The 11,095-nt window shown below is 37.5% G+C and overlaps 6 non-coding genes and 1 pseudogene across 6 annotated transcripts; 1 reads left to right on the forward strand and 6 right to left on the reverse strand.

Moving 5' to 3' along the window:
• Nucleotides 1-946: 946 nt before the first annotated feature.
• On the reverse strand, nt 947-1,107 carry LOC125819718 (U1 spliceosomal RNA). The gene has a single exon (XR_007442468.1). It is a non-coding gene; the product is annotated as a U1 spliceosomal RNA (small nuclear RNA).
• A 3,986-nt stretch (nt 1,108-5,093) lies between these two features.
• LOC125819734 (small nucleolar RNA U3) lies at nt 5,094-5,205 on the reverse strand (annotated as a pseudogene).
• Nucleotides 5,206-6,276: 1,071 nt separating this feature from the next.
• On the reverse strand, nt 6,277-6,437 carry LOC125819737 (U1 spliceosomal RNA). The gene has a single exon (XR_007442482.1). It is a non-coding gene; the product is annotated as a U1 spliceosomal RNA (small nuclear RNA).
• A 2,222-nt stretch (nt 6,438-8,659) lies between these two features.
• LOC125819736 (U1 spliceosomal RNA) lies at nt 8,660-8,820 on the reverse strand. Its single transcript, XR_007442481.1, has one exon. It is a non-coding gene; the product is annotated as a U1 spliceosomal RNA (small nuclear RNA).
• Nucleotides 8,821-9,108: 288 nt separating this feature from the next.
• LOC125819726 (U5 spliceosomal RNA) lies at nt 9,109-9,219 on the forward strand. The gene has a single exon (XR_007442474.1). It is a non-coding gene; the product is annotated as a U5 spliceosomal RNA (small nuclear RNA).
• A 654-nt stretch (nt 9,220-9,873) lies between these two features.
• LOC125819731 (small nucleolar RNA U3) lies at nt 9,874-10,088 on the reverse strand. Its single transcript, XR_007442478.1, has one exon. It is a non-coding gene; the product is annotated as a small nucleolar RNA U3 (small nucleolar RNA).
• Nucleotides 10,089-10,653: 565 nt separating this feature from the next.
• LOC125819722 (U1 spliceosomal RNA) lies at nt 10,654-10,818 on the reverse strand. Its single transcript, XR_007442472.1, has one exon. It is a non-coding gene; the product is annotated as a U1 spliceosomal RNA (small nuclear RNA).
• Nucleotides 10,819-11,095: the final 277 nt, after the last annotated feature.

Genomic DNA, 11,095 nt, shown 5'->3' on the forward strand with positions numbered 1-11,095 from the left:
TTTTAGCGGCAATTAGTATTCTTTGTAATTGTCGCTAAAGCCTATAGCAACACTGGATCCAATGGCATTTAACTAATGCCGGTAAAGGCATTAGCACTCTTTGTTAATGTGTACATTTATTGCCGTTAAAAGTTGTTTTTGTTTTAGTGATGGGGGTGGGTCTAGGGCTAACGAAAGAGATGTGTAGCAGAGGGCAAGTGAGGCATTGTGTCGTCAAACAGAAAGACCATGGAGGCTGCTAATCACACTCTTTTGTGTAGTACTTAAGGTGTTATGATGATCCTAGCAAATGTCAGGACCTGGTCCTAGGCAGAGTAGCTCTCGTCCAAGTCCAATATGTTGAACAACTGTAAAGTTGTCCTTGTCAGGCTGGATGGTGAGAAGGACAGCGTACTTCTCCAATGAGAATGGACGAGGTTGTTTGTTCAGTGGACAATACTTCTTGGTGATTAATATATCCAAGTGAACAAACAACATAGGAACTCATTCAGTAAAAAAGGTGATTTTTCTCTTTCAAGAACTCAAGTTTAACAACTCTCACGACAAGGGACCTGATAGAGTGAACAGAAGCAATCTTGTAGTGTTGATGTTTTAAATGCTTGTACTGTGCTGAAATTGTAGGATTCGTTTCTCATCTATAAAGAAATGTATCAAGTGTTTTCTTGGTTACTGTTTGTAGGAACACTGTTAGACTTAATTGTGTGTCTTACGAGTTGAAGTCTATATTAACTAGAGTTAGTCCATATAGTAGGCAATGGAGTCGCTTACTTAGTGTGAGATTAAGATTTAAATCTCATTTGTAGTATTTGAAGTTTGTATTCACTTTTGCTTGTGATTAGTGAAAACAGTTGAAAATCATGCATGACAGGTCGTGGTTTTATGCTTATTTTCAATAATCACAAGCCTGTCAAATGAGATACAAGAAAACAGTTGTGTTTTGAATTTGGTAGGGGCCGCGCGAACGCAGGCCCCCGCTATAACAAATTATGATGTAGGCTCGACCACTTGGGCCGACCTTAGGAAGGCACCCCTCCAAAGTGCAATGGAGGTCACCAACCTAGGCCATGGGTCTTATTGATCGCCCATTGACCCCGTCCAGGTAAGTATGTTTCTTCGTTGTCCTTGGCCTTTATTTATAGTATCTTCTCATTACTCTTCTGTTTTCTTTACTTAGCGATGTGGGAGTAAATCATCATTTTTCAATTTTCCTTTCAATTTAATGAACTTCTATCAGTTTTCACATTTGCTATGTATTAAATTTAACCTTTGTACAAAATACTCATCCAGACTATGCATCTTAATTCCTTGTGATCTGTATTATAAGAAAACGAATAACGAAATGCTGAATGGCAAGGAGATGAATGATGACCAATATGAATTGTAGTTTACGAATGATGACCATTTTGAATTGTCATGGTTCAAGGTATAAGGAGAAGTTGCTGCCTGATACAATAGACGTAAAATAGTGTAACTTGTCCCATGATGACTCAAACGTTTATTAGCTGCTGATTGAGTTGGGAAAATGTTATATGCTTATTTGCTTAGTTATTATCAGTGATAAGAGCGAAAAAATGAAGGGTAGTCGAGACCCTGAATGGCCATGGAGGCTATCAATCATGCGTTGGTCCCATGGTCGCGGTCCATGGTCACAGTTTTAAGGTCATGCCAATCAATGTTGCTACAATGTACTATGAAGAAATGATTATATACTATGAAGAAATGATTAGCTTTCCGATTTTGCATTAGGAATTGACATGTTTTTGTGTAGGACTTTAGGTCTGTTAATATTGATAAATTAAGTTTTCTTACCATAGATTGTTTTTTGTTAAAAAGGAACTTGATAAAAGAAATGTTTTGCAGCCGATTCAGAAATTCAGAAAAACAAACCATTCCCTTCTCAAGTTCTTCTGTAACCAAAAAAACAAAAAGGGAAACTAGGCCATGGGCCTTGTTGATCACCCATTCACCCCGTTCAGGTAAGTATGTTTCTCCGTAATTGACCTTGGCCCTTTTTTTATAGCGGCTCTTTGCTACTCTTCTGTCTTATTCACTTGACGGTGTGCGATTATGATATTATTTGCCAAGGAGGCAGTGCTAGTTTGTAAAAAAGGGTAATTAACATCCTCAATGTCCGAAAGAAGCAATATGTGTTGGTTTATTTGACTACTGATAATCAGAGACGTTGGATCACATCATTGAATGATAGTAGTAAATTTGTATAATGTTCAGGGATAGATTTAGAGTTTAAGTTTGATGGTTTTAACTTTTAAAATCTTATCATATAATCTATTTCACTTATGGAATTTCGGACTAAGTATAAAACTTGTCACAATTTTAGAAAATTTTATGTAGATATACACCACACCTTGTGTCTGAAAATGTTTTCATGAGTTGAACCCCTAGAAAACATGTGACATCCGCCTCTAACACATAAAACAACAGCATATATAAGAGAATACATTAGTAGAGAAACTGCTTGTTCATTCTTTGGTTAAAGCTTTAACACGAATTAATCCCGAGGGGATAATTGATGTAAACAATCCACCTGGCATGCTGTTATTTTGGAGTTGATATGAAGTTTTTGATAATTTAACAAACTTTGGGTTCTAACAAGGGAATTGGTTGAGGAAAGACTGAGAGTTTCCGTACATGAAAAAGACAACAGACAACTGTCTAAAAGCTGTCAAACTTGTTGTGGTTGGTGCATGTCTTTTTAGAGCAGCAGGCTCTCAGCCAATGGTAATGCTCCAAGGGTTTGTGTCCGTATAATAATAGTCTTCTTCTCCAATGACACAACCTAAGTTTTGGCAAATAATGTTTTTGAATTCTGAAAATTCATAAGCTCAAAAGAAAAAGTCATCTTCAAGGAAGAACATTGCCCATACTACACGAGGGACCTGATGGAGTGCTGAAGCGTCTTTTGTTGTATTTTGAGTTTTGTGTCTTATGTTCTTATATTGTAAATCTACTCCTAAGTTATAAAGGATAATAGATCGGTTGCTTGTCTAACTTGTTAGTTTGAGTCAGATTAACTAGAGTTAGTTAGTCTAATCATGTGTGTTTTAGTCAAGTCTCTTTACATAATTGATTTGATGTTCTCTTGGGTAGAGTTGCCTAGGAGTGTCAACTAGAGTTAGTTGATGTGTGGGTGCAGCAGACTTGCTGCTTGTTTCTTCTCTTATCTTTGAGATCTGAGTTGGTGGCTAGAGTTAACCTTGTTGGGTTCTTGAAGTCTAGATCAACTAGAGTTAGTTGATTTAGTGTGCAATGAGTTATGCTTAGTTTCCTTTGTAATAGAGTTTCTACAGTAAGAAGAAAGGGATTAAGAGTTTAATTCCTAGGTTACAAGAGTTTGTAATCTGAAGCTTTGCTCCTTTTTGAGTGAAATGAAGTTTGGGTTGAAATCATGTGAGACAGGTTGTGGTTTCCTCCTCCCTTGAGTAAGGGGGTTTCCACGTAAAATTCTTGTGTTTGATTTACTTTTAGTTATTTATTTTCCACACTATTATTCTGTTAAGGGACCTGGTCTAGTGACTATTAGTGGACGTATCCATTCTATCAATTGGTATCAGAGCTTGGTCTCTCTATCTGGTTAACAACAAGAGAGAATCTTGTGTAAAAATGGCTGTTCCATTAAACCTAGAAGAAGGACAATCATCAACCAGACCACCTCGATTTAATAGCCAGTTCTATAGTTGTTGGAAGATTCGCATGCACGACTATCTCATAGTTGAGGATAGTGAGCTTTGGGATATTGTTCTTGATGGCCCTCACATTCCTACCATGGATGTAAAGGAAGGAGAAATCATAAGGGTTGTTCCCAAAACCCGACAAAGTATAATGAGGTTGACTGGAAGAAGATTGAGAAGAACTACAAGGCTAAAAAATTGTTGGTCTTGCACGATTGGAGCTGAGGAGTACAATCGAATCTCGTCTTGTGAATCAACCAAGGATATCCGGAATTGTTTGAAAACAGCTCATGAAGGGACTGAGCAAGTGAAAGAGTCCAAGGTGCACATGTTAACCACCCAGTACAAGAACTTCCTCATGAAATAAGGTGAATCCATTCAGGAGATGCATACCAGGTTCTCAACTCTCACCAATGTATTTAATTGTTTGGGTTAACGGACACGAACCTATACACCCCAGCAAGTAGGTGAGGAAATACTTAGGATTCTTCCTAAGTCATGGGCTAGTAGATGCAATTACTAAAGCGAAGGACCTGAAGGTGCACACTATGGATGCATTGATTAAGAATCTTCAAACCCATGAAATGCACCAAAGACCCTTCCAAGAAAGAAGCAAAAAGGGATAAATCACTAGCTCTCAAGGTGTCACGAAGTGAAATCTCTCAACTGGATAGGAGATGGCCAATCTCACTCGAAGATTTCAAAAAATCGTGAGAAAACATGGAGGTTTCATGAAGAAAGGAAACCCTGACAGAGCTGCAAAGGCAAATGACTTGTGTCACAAGTGTGGTAAACGAGGTCACTACCTTATGAAGGTAGGAGAGGGTGTTTCCAAAGGACCCTCCGCTCAAAAAAACATATCAAAATTAGTATGAAAAGGAAAAACAGTAGTGAAGAAGCCAAACATGTCGAAAAGTGGGGAATAAGTAAACATAATTGTATAAAAAATATTAAGTCATCTTATCGTTAAAATGGTTTAGAACCAACAACAACAGCAGTTTTTATAATCATTGGCACAGAGGCAATGTACAGAAGGAAAGGGATGAAGCAACTATAATATAAGAACTATTTTGTTGCCTAAACTTGCTTTGAAATTTCTAATTTCTAAGTCATGGCCAATGTACAATGAAAAGTTAAGTCGGCAAATTGCCTCTAACTGTCATCGGGTGTTGCAGCTCTTTTCTCCTGTTCAATGAAATGTGTTTGTCTTTTTATAATCTTTCTGTCATTTTATTTCGACGATATAAGATAAACGATATTCATAAAGAAACATTAACTTTTATATGAATGTCCTTTAATGAATACATAAGGTAAAACTTCCAGGAATAATTTTTGTAGTCTTTCCCAAGTTGTCGTAAACTAGATTCTGAATAACAAATGTACCAAGAGCTCATTTTCAGCTCTAGTCTCATATGACGGCCACGGTTCATCCACCAGACTTGATTTTCTATGCCCTTAGAACTCAAGGATAAGGAGGTACGAGCCTATAGAACAGATCCTATTCAAGTAAGGTCGTGTCCATTGATGTAATGACTTGGCTGCATGGATAACTTATCAATGTGGGAGATAAGGTGCGAGGAAGAAAAAAAGAAGTAATCAACTCCTATAAAACAAATCTTGTACAAGTAAGGTCGTGCCAATCAATGTAATATGAAGAAATAAAATGATTAGCTTTCCGATTTTGCATTATGTAATGAACCTGGATGGAACAGATTTTTGATAATCATCCTTGGGGTCAAGGATTGTTTGATCCGGGCGGGAATGTGATGACCTGAATAAATGAGTTAAGTGAAAAATAAAGAAATGACGAATAGAATTATAACACTTGGACGTACGAGATTTAATTGGAGTTAATGAAGCTGAAGGACTGTGATTGCACGTGAGCATCCTATAACTAAGTCCCGGAAAGAGCAAGAGGGGCATTGATCAAATTGGTATTATTCTCGTGCTCTCCTATCTCTCTTCTAACAGAATCTCTCTTCTTCCTTCTAATCTAAATATTCTGCCCTGTCCATGGCAGCTTACTATCTTAATTTCTAGTTTTCCTTTATTTCCTTGCATTTCTGTACAATCTCGTTTGAATGAATATAGAAAATTGTTCCAAAAAAGAGAATTGTTCAGTCATAGTTGAATTTCGTTGGATTTTAATTCCTAAATAGAGGTCAGATCCTGACACATTAGGAATGACATGTTTTTGTTTGGATTTTAGGTCTTACCATAGATTGTTTTTTGTTAAAAAGGAACCTGAGAAAGAAATGGTTTGCACCCAATTCAGAAAAACAAACCATTTCCTTCTCAAGTTCTTCTGTAACCAAAAACACAAGAAGGGAAACTAGGCCATGGGCCTTGTTGATCACCCATTCACCCCGTTCAGGTAACTTGGTTTTCATGGATTACTTATCGATGTGAGAGACCAGGCGAGAGAGAGAGAGGGAAAAATGAAGCATTCAATTCTGTCAACCTATTTGTTTATGTTTATTTTCTCTTTTATTTTTTTAAAAAGATATAAATTATTGAGAATGTGAGTACTAATATAATTCACAAGCCTATAAATGAGATACTAGAAAATAGTTGTACTTTGGATTGGGTAGGGGCTGCGCGAACGCAGGCCCCCGCTGCAACAAATTATGACGTAGGCTCGACTACTTGAGCCGACCTTAGGAAGGCACCCCTCCAAAGTGCAATGGAGGTCACCAACCTAGGCCATAGGTCTTATTGATCGCCCATTGACCCCGTCCAGGTAAGTATGTTTCTTCGTTGTCCTTGGCCCTTATTTATAGTATCTCCTCATTACTCTTCTGTTTTATTTACTTAGCAATGTGGGAGTAAGTCATCATTATTCAATTTTCATTTCAAATTGAATTTCAATTTGGCAAAGCTAAAAATGTGCAAAGTGATGCATTTCTATAGAGGCCTATAGCCTGCTTGTTGTACGTACTACAATCTACAAGATCATATCAAAGATTATTTCATGCAGGATCATCAGATCAGTTATTGATGGTTTAGTGGGACATACACAATCAGCATTCATACCAGGAAGGGTAATATCATACGTAGTCATGAGTTGGTGAAAGGATACACGTACATATCCCCTCGATGCATGATTAAGGTGGATATTCAGAAAGCACATGATTCAGTGGAATGGCATTTCATTCAACAGATCTTAACAGAGTTGGGCTTCCCTAATCAGATGGTGCAATGGATTATGACTTGTGTGACTACAATAAGCTATAGCTTTCAAATTAATGGAATGTTGTCAGAAATCATGATAGCTAAGAGAGTATTGAGACATGGTAGCTATATGGAATTCAAGCATATTGGTCAAGAATTTTTCTGCTCCCACAGAAGGTGATTAAGCATGCCGAACCTATCTATGGACAGGTGATGCTACAATCTCTAGAAGGGCTTTAGTAGCTTGGGAGAAGATATGTTTACCAAAAGGTGCTGGAGGTCTGAATTTCATCAACTTAAAGATATGGAACCACTCAAATTCAGAAAAACAAATAATTTTCTACTCAAGTTCTTCTGTAACCAAAAAAAATAAATAGGGAACTAGGCCATGGGCCTTGTTGATCACTCATTGACCTCGTTCAGCTAAGTATGTTTCTCCGTAATTGACCTTGGCCCTTTTAGCGTCCCCTTGCTACTCTTCTGTGTTATTCACTTGACGGTGTGGGATTATGATATTATTTGCCAAGGAACCAGTGCTAGTCTACAAAAAGAGTAATTAACATCCTCAATATCTGAAAGAAGCAATACCTGTGCTTAGTTTATACTACTGATTACTCCTGAAAAATCAGAAACTTTAGATCACATCATTAAACAATAGTAGTAAATTCGTTTAACGTTGAGGGGGGGGGGCATATTTAGAGTTTAAATTTTACGGTTTCAACTTCTTAAATCTTGTCATTGTTTCATTGAATCTATTGCACTTATGGAATCTTGGATTCAAAGTTTAAAATTTGTCACAATTTTATAAACTTTTAGATAGATAGACACCTTTTTGTCGAAAATGTTGGATCAAGCTGAACCACGAGCAAGCATGCTACATCCTCCTCTGACACATTAATCAAAACAACATATACAAGAGAATACAATGTATGGCTTAACTTGTTTTGAAGATTCAATGTGAGTGAAACCAGCAAATAGAGTCGAGCACTACACCAAAAATGGTCTTTAACGGCAATAGCTTAATTGCCGCTAAATATGTATTTTTAGCGGTAATTAGTATTCTTTGTAAATGTCGCTAAAGCCTATAGCAACATTGGTTCCAATGGCATTTAACTAATGTCGGTAAAGGCTTTAGCATTCTTTGTTAATGTGTATATTGATTGCCGCTAAAAGTTTTTTTTGTTTTAGTGAAGACAGTCTGACAACTTCTAGACTATCTCAGGCTGAGAACGATTATCTACGACTCCATGACCCCGAATGACCATGGAGGCTGCTAATCATGCTCTTTTGTGTAGTACTTCAGGTGTTATGATGATCCTCGCAAATGTCGGGACCTGGTCCTAGGCAGAGTAGCTCTCGTCCAAGTCCAATATGGTGAACAGCTGTAAAGCTGTCCTTGTCGGGCTGGTTGGTGAGAAGGACAGTGTACTTCTCCAATGAGAATGGACGAAGTTGTTTGTTCAGTGGACAATACTTCTTGGTGATTGATATATCCAAGTGAACAAACAACATAGGAACTAATTCAGTAAAAAAGGTGTTTTTTGTCTTTCAAGAACTCAAGCTTTAAGAACTCTCACAACAAGGGACCTGAAGCAATCTTGTAGTGTTGATGTTTTAAATGCTTGTATTGTGCTGAAATTGTAGGATTTGTTTCTCATCTATAAAGAAACGTATCAAGTGTTAGAGTTAATTGCGTGTCTTACAAGTTGAAGTCTATATTAATTAGAGTTAGTTAATATAGATCAATAATCACAAGCTTGTCAAAAGAGATGCAAGAAAACAGTTGTATTTTGAATTTGGTAGGGGCCGCGCGAACGCAGGCCCCCGCTGTAACAAATTATGACGTAGGCTCGACCACTTGGGCCGACCTTAGGAAGGCACCCCTCCAAAGTGCAATGGAGGTCACCAACCTAGGCCATAGGTCTTATTGATCGCCCATTGACCCCGTCCAGGTAAGTATGTTTCTCTGTTGTACTTGGCCCTATTTTATAGTATCTCCTCATTAATCTTCTGTTTTCTTCACGTAGAGATGTGGGAGTAAGTCATCATTTTTCAATTTTCATTTCGAATTGAAATTTCAATTTATTGAACATCCATCAGTTATCACATTTGCTATGTAGTTTAACCTTTGCACAAATACTCATCCAGACAATGCATTTTCCTTGTGAATGCAGTTGTTCTTTTGATAGTCCTTCTGTCATTTTATTTCGACGATAGCCTCCTTGAGCATCAGGTACTATTTCCATGCAGCCACGCAGTGAGCACAGAGTGAACTATTCTTTTACCTTTTACTAAAGAATAATGTGCACACGCTGCAAATAGTGGCATATGCCTATTTTTGAACAATTCCATAGTTATTTCCAAGTTGGCGTAAACCAGATTCTGAATAACCAATGTACCAAGAGCTCATCTTCATTACAAGAAAATCGTTTGGGGTTCTGCAGAACCTGTAACTTCAAGTGTAAATAAAATGTTATATGTATGTTTGCTTAGTTATTGTCAGTGATAAGAGAGAAATAAAATGAAGGGTAGTCGAGAACGATCCTCTATGGCTCCATGACCCCTGAAAGGCCACGGAGGGTGTAATCATGTGTTGGTCCATGGTCGCGGTTTCTGGTCTCCTTAGTAAGGTTGTGCTAATCAATGTTGCTACAATGTAATATGAAGAAATCAAATGATTAGTTTTCTAATTTTGGATTAGGTATTGACATGTTTTTGTGTTGGATTTTAGGTCTGCTAATATTGATGAATGAAAATATAACCTAAGTTTTCTTACCATAGATTTCTTTTGTTAAAAAGAACTTGAGCAAGAAAATTGTTTGCGGTATTCAGAAATTCAGAAAAACAAACCATTTTCTACTCAAGTTTTCCAGTAACCAAAAAAAAAATATGAAGGGAAACTAGGCCATGGGCCTTGTTGATCACTCGTTGACCTCGTTCAGGTAAGTATGTTTCTCCGTAATTGACGTTGGCCCTTTTATTTATGTGATGAAATCAGCAAAAAGAGTTAAGGAGTCTGTCAGACAGCCATGAGACCATCTCAAGCCAGTGAACCAGGTTGAGAACGATCATCTACTGCACCATGACCCCGAAAGGCCATGGAGGCTGTCAATCACGCTCGAGTCTCATGGCCATGATTCATCCACCAGACTTGGTTTCCTGTCTCCTTAGAAATCAAGGATTCAGTGGTACGAGCCTATAGAACAGATCCTGTTCAAGTAAGGTCGTATCCATCTATGTTGCTGCATTGTAATATAAAGACTTGGCTGCCTGGCTAGCTTATCGGTGTGGGAAGAGAGGCCAAAAAAATAGAGTATTTAATTTTTTTCCTGTCATTATGAGTCGTTAACACTTTGAATGAAGCTTCCTTTTGTTAGAAGATTTATATTCTTTAGTTCCTAAGGAGTCATTTGGTTTGAATTCAAGTTATTATGAATAAGTTATGCTGAGACTATTTTTTATCGAGTGTTTGGTTTATTGTATCAAAAATAATATGCATTGCATAAATTTTAAGAAAAAGTTATTTGTTTACAAAAATACTCTTCATAAATGTGAAAAGTAATGTATAAAAGGGTTTTGAAGGAATATCTTTGTCATTTACGGATATCCCGGAATTACTATACATCCAAGGAGAGGAGAGGGATAACTTTTCAGTACTAATTATTAATCTCGGAATAAGTTATTCAAACTTGCCAACCAAACAACAAATTAAGTAGCACTATAATTTTATGTGCTTAAGTAATTCATAAAGACTATAATTGATGAGATGCTTAATAGTTGTATATTGAATTGGGTAGGGGCGCCCGAACACAGGCCCCGCTGCAACAAATTATGACGTAGGCTCGACTACTTGAGCCAACCTTAGGCAGGCACCCCTACAAAGTGCAATGGAGGTAAGATCTACATATACGCTCTATCCTAAAATAGACGAGGGTTAAAGCTAGACTCATGTTATCATAGTCCCAAAAAGATGTAAAATAACAGTACTATTACTGTTCTGGTTATCTCCTGAAAGTTCTAGATGGTGTTCGATTTCAGTGGATAATACGTCCCTCCCTCCACTCTCCTCTGAATACCCTTCATCTCAGCGTATTCAAACCATGACATGCGCTTAACCCACACATCAAACGTTACACTCTTACCACTAGACAAAAATTATCCCCCATTCTACTTGTAGTTGAAACAGATTTTTGTCCTGAACCCACAATCAAATGCTGAATGATTCAGCCATTACT

This window comes from Solanum verrucosum, unplaced genomic scaffold (genome assembly GCF_900185275.1).
Source record: "Solanum verrucosum unplaced genomic scaffold, falcon-dt-bn FXZP01000255.1, whole genome shotgun sequence".
NCBI lineage: Eukaryota > Viridiplantae > Streptophyta > Magnoliopsida > Solanales > Solanaceae > Solanum > Solanum verrucosum.